The following is a 5,480-nucleotide window of genomic DNA, read 5'->3' as shown; positions in this document are numbered from 1 at the left end:
AACTGCCAGCCTTCTGGTTAGTAGTCAAATGCCTTAGGCACTACGCCACCACAGCTCCCATAAATACATATATATATACACACATATGTATACATATATATGTAAATATATATATATTATGAAATTTCCCTATGTAATATATCTATTTTGGCATAAACTAAAATATATGTGTATAGTTTATGCCAAAATAGATATATTACATAGGGAAATTTCATAATTTATACATTTGGCAGCAAGAGGAGAAAGAGAAGACTACATATGTAGTGTTTTGATTGGGCCAGGTATTGTGCTGAACACTACATATATTGTCTTCTTATTCCTCATGACAAATTTATAGGTAGGGATTAATATTCTCATTTCTACAGAAAAGGAAGTTGAGGTATAGAGAGATTAACACAGAAAAGGTTGCATTGTCAATAAGCATTGGAGGTAGCATTCACATCGAGGCAATCAGTTCTGACATTTTTAGTCTAATTTAGCTGCATTCTTAAACTATATTTTGCTGACTATTTAGTAATAGGCATTGAATGGTCTTATTCATTAAAATACAAACAATGCATTGAGTTTTAAAAAAATCAACATCAAACTGTTAACAACTTAAAAAAAAAGTAAAAAATCACAGACTGAGCCCAAGGATAGAAATAAACATTTTAATTGGACAAAAGAAACCTTAATCATATGTCCTTTGCAAAGTCGTTCTCAGTTTTCCCAATTCATATTGCTCTTCCTTTTAGTTGTAGTCTGAGTCATAGGATTCAATGTCTGGCTATATTAATAAAAAAATTCAAACTCACTGACATTGAGTTGATTCCAACTCACAGCAACCCCCATTGGGTTTCCAAGGCTGTAAATCTTTACAGAAACAGACTGACTCATCTTTCTTCCATGGAGTGGCTGGTGGGTTCAAACCACCGACTTTTTGGTTCGCTGTCAAATGCCCTAAACACAGCACCACCAGAGCTCCTTATCTTCATGATTATTTGCTCATGATTATTTTGTGTGTACTAGACTTACAGCCTTGAATTCACCTGTAAGCTTCAGATACATTCAAATGTTGTCTTATTCTTTTCAGCAACAGACATTTCTTAAAACCATGTTGCATGCATCAGACAAGGCTAAGTGTCAGTTTTATAAAGATAAATAGAGTTGAGTAATTTCTGTCCTAACGAATCTCACAATCTATTGGCAGATCCAAACACATACGCAATTAATTATAAAACTTCTTGGTAGATTCTATTGTATAAAACAATTGCTATAAGGATTATAGTTAAGGGGAGGATTCATTTTGCCTGTAGAGATTAGGAAATGATTCATAGAAAGAAGCATTTGAGCTGGGCCTGAAAGGATGATAAAATAATATGAATACTATTATCTACCTCACTGCCATCGAGTCAATTTAGACTCATAGTGACCCCTCCTTGGGTTTCTGAGGCAGTATCACTAAGAAGTAGATTGCCCAACCTTCTTTCCAAGGAGTGGCTGGTGGGTTTGAACCGACAGCCTTCTGGTTGGCAGTCAAGTGCCTTAGGCACTATGCTGATTTCTTCTTGTCACACCCTCAGATTTAGACAGACCACTTCTTCCTTTCTGATGGTAACATTTCCTTGTTAAATAACTACACATTCTGGCATTTTCTCTCACTCGTCTGGGTGATTGTCAGATACTTGTTTGCAGGATTGGAAACAGCTGAAAGTGACATTCAAAGATTCAAAACCAAGTTGGTTGGGAAATAACTCTTTGGCTAGGGAAAAAAAATGAGTCTCTCTTTGCCAAGTAATACCCTTATAATTTATCACTTATTGGAAAGGAAGAATGAATTTTGAGAATCGCATCAGACTAAAACTGATTGCGGATATGAAGCAATGTCTCTATGAGCCATTACTCACCGTGTATGAGCAAGCTGAGTGCTTCTGGAAGGCGGGAGCCTGATGAGTCACCAAGTGCATTAGTGCATTGCCATAATTGTTAGTATCATAAACAATGGGACGTGACGGGGTTAGAGCAGATTAAAGAAAATGAAGTGTTTCATGTAGGCTCCTGTAGAAGGAAAAAACAAGACATTATTTCACTATGACTTTAAGTATTGATTTGGATTTTTCTTTGTCTACAGTTCCTAATAGTTATGATAGCTCAAGAGAAGCATTCATGGCTTATTCGTTTAAAAAGCCATGCCAAGTGATGGCTGAAGCTATTCCAATTTTGTGCTATTGCTTCTGAAATATAAAGAAAGCTTGAAAGCTTCTTCCCCCCACCCCCAGGGACAGTGCTCAAAAGCAGAAAAAAAAAAAAAAAAAGATTCAAGAAGGCTGAGTGAAGTACTATGTACTCAGAACCTCAAAGACTTTAGATGCAGGACAAAAATTATAATTAAAAAACGAGTGCTATTATAATTACAGGAATAGGGCAATGACTCTTGGCAGTGAACTCACACAACAATTCATATTCCTGTTGGGGATTTGTCACTTTTATTTTATGTTATAAGGAGACCTGGTGGCACAATGTTTAAGCACTCAGCTGCTAACAAAAAGTTGGTGGTTCAAACCCACGCAGCACCTCTGAAGGGAAAAGACCTGGTTCTCTGCGCTCTTAAAGATTACGGCCAAGTGATGGAATCATTATGAGTTGAAATGGCACCTAACAATAGTGACAACAACATCTGTGTTTTATTTGTTACAGATTATGTTTTAGTTATTCTATTCCATTTAGTTATTAATTATTCTATAGCTGTCTCAAATCAGATTTGTATCTCATACATTTTTGTTATCTCTTTAGCACCTAGCTCAGTTGCTTGGTATCTGTTGAATAAGAACGTTAATTCATTGATAAATGAATGACACAGCTCAGTCTATCTATTACAGCTTATCTTTATGTCCTCAATTCTGAAAAAAAAAAAGTACAAATGTTAGATTAGGAAATGCTGCACAATGTATTAGAATTCTTAGAATGTTGTGTGCTATCATGTGGATTCAAACTTATAGCAACCCTTAGTGATACTGTCTCAGAAACCCAAGGAGGGGTTGCTATGAGTCGGGTCCGACTCAACAGCAAACAACAACAACAACATAGGAGAGAGTGGAACTACCCTGTAGGGCTTCCTAGGCTGTACTCTTTGTGGAGGCAGATTGCCACGTCTTTTCTCTCAGGGAATTGCTGGTGGGTTTGAAACACAGACCTTTTATTTAATAGCCAAATGCTTAACCATTGTACCACCAAGGCTCCTCATTCTTTGGATAGGTATATGTGTGTGTATATAGATAGATAGATAGATATATAGATATAGATATAGATATAGGTATAGACATATCTATCTATAATATCTTTTTTTCATATTTCTCAAATTTTTATTACTTAATGAAATACTGTTATTTGATAATATGTGTAATTAATTTGAAAAGAGTTTTACTTTTGAAAACACTTAAATGTCACACTTTTCCAGCACCACACATTGCTGTTTAGAATGTGAGGAAATAATTAGGACCACACCATTCCCTGTGGGGTAGCTTATTATGTTGTGGATATTTACTAAACAGAAACAGTCTGCAAGTATAAACTCTGCACATCTAAATATATAAAGGATCATGAAAGTCACATTATTGGGCGCTCTGGTGGCATAGTGCCTAAGGCATTTGACTGCTAACCAGAAGACTGGTGGTTCAAACCCACCAGCCACTCCTGGGAAGGAAGATTGGGCAATCTACTTTCATAGTGATACCGCCTCGGAAACCCAAGGAGGGGTGGCTATGAGTCAGATCTGACTCCATGGCAGTGAGCTTGTTTTTTTGTTATTTTTTTTTTATTATTAAGTAAATTCTTCTGCAAGCAGCAGGGCTGGCCTGTGAAGGAAACTTCTTAAAGAACCAGAACACATCTTGAATTCCTCTATCCTCTTTCTAGACATCCATCCCCCTTAACTAAGGTGCTCTGGTGGTACAGTGAGCAAGCATTTGGTTGTTAACCAGGTTAGTGGTTCAAATCCACCAACTGCTCTGTGGGCGGTAGATGAGGCAATCTACTTCCATAAAGATTTACAGCCTTGGAAACCCAGTGGGGGTCGCTATGAGTAGGAATCGACTTGATGACACTGAGTTTGGATCCCCTTTAACTATCTCTAGTTATGCTTTTCCTTATTCTTGCCCTTCTCTTTCCTTATCAAAATGTGCTGCATTTTTATTTAGTTTAGCTATTATCATAGTGAGGGAGCTCTGGTAGCATAGTGCCTAAGGCACTTGACTGCTAACCTGAAGGCTGGTGGTTCAAACCCGCCAGCCACTCCTTGGAAGGAAGATGGGGCAATCTACTTCCGTAGTGATACTGCCTCAGAAACCCAAGGAGGGGTCGCTATGAGTCAGGTCAGACTCGACGGCACATAAAAACAACAACAACAATTCACTATCACTATCATAGTGAAAGGAGTTCTGGTGGTATAGGGAATAACTCATTTGGCTAGTAACCAAAAGGTTAGTGATCCAAACCCACCAGCTGCTCAGCAGAAGGAAGATGGGGTAAACTACTTCCACAAGGATTTACAACTTCCCAAACCCCAATGGGGGGGTGACTATGAATCAGAATCAACTCGAGTGCAGTGAGATGGTTTTTTTTTTTTTTTTTTTTAATTATCATAGTGATCCTAAATGATTAAGCAACTGGAAGTACTTGGCTGCTTAGTGGTTAGAATCCACCAAGAGGCACCTTGTAAGAAATTCTTAGTGATCTATGTCCAAAATATCAGCCATTGAAAACCTTGTGGGGCACAGTTCTACTCTGACAAATATGGGGTTGTCATGAGTCAGAATCAACTTAATGGCAACTGGTTTGGTTTTTGGTTTAAACAATTAGAAATTGACTTCTGATCCTTAAATCAAAGCTGAAACAGCAGCTCTGCTCTTTGAAGTTTTCAGGAAACTTATCTGCAGTGTGTGGACACTATCAGTATGGTCAAAAAATGGCTCAAGCTACATCTGTATTGCAACTACTGGGAAAGATTTGGAAAAAGAGTCAGAGGCTAGTACCTTTTAAGGTAGGACTTGGAAACGCCATACATCACCTCATCTTGCATCTCATGGTCTATATTTTAGTTACATGGTCATGCCTAATAGAAATGTCCTTTTAAAAATGTAGTTAAGCTCACAAAAAGGAAGGGAACTCTCTAGTGTCCAAAATGAAGGGATTTCACAAGATGGTAAATGTTGTCAACAGATGGTAGATGAAAGCAAAAGCTTTAGGAGCATTGGGAGCAAGCATGGAACCTTGGATCAAGAGTCTTTAGGAGCAACTGAGGGTCAGGTGACAAGTCCTGAACTCAGGCAAGGTGAGTAGTTGAAAGTGGCACACCACATTAAGCTGAGGTCTACTCTCCAAGAAAGGATATACTGGAAAATAATCCATCGGGGTTCTAGATGGGGGAGGAAAAAAACAAACAAACCAAACCAAAAAATACTGCACTGAAAATTAATAACCAGTCTTGCCTTCATATAGATTTG

The sequence above is a fragment of the Orycteropus afer genome, unplaced genomic scaffold (assembly GCF_000298275.1).
Source record: "Orycteropus afer afer isolate SDZICR_OR568_19922 unplaced genomic scaffold, OryAfe1.0 scaffold00207, whole genome shotgun sequence".
Classification (NCBI taxonomy): domain Eukaryota; kingdom Metazoa; phylum Chordata; class Mammalia; order Tubulidentata; family Orycteropodidae; genus Orycteropus; species Orycteropus afer.
This window is presented reverse-complemented; position numbering follows the sequence as displayed.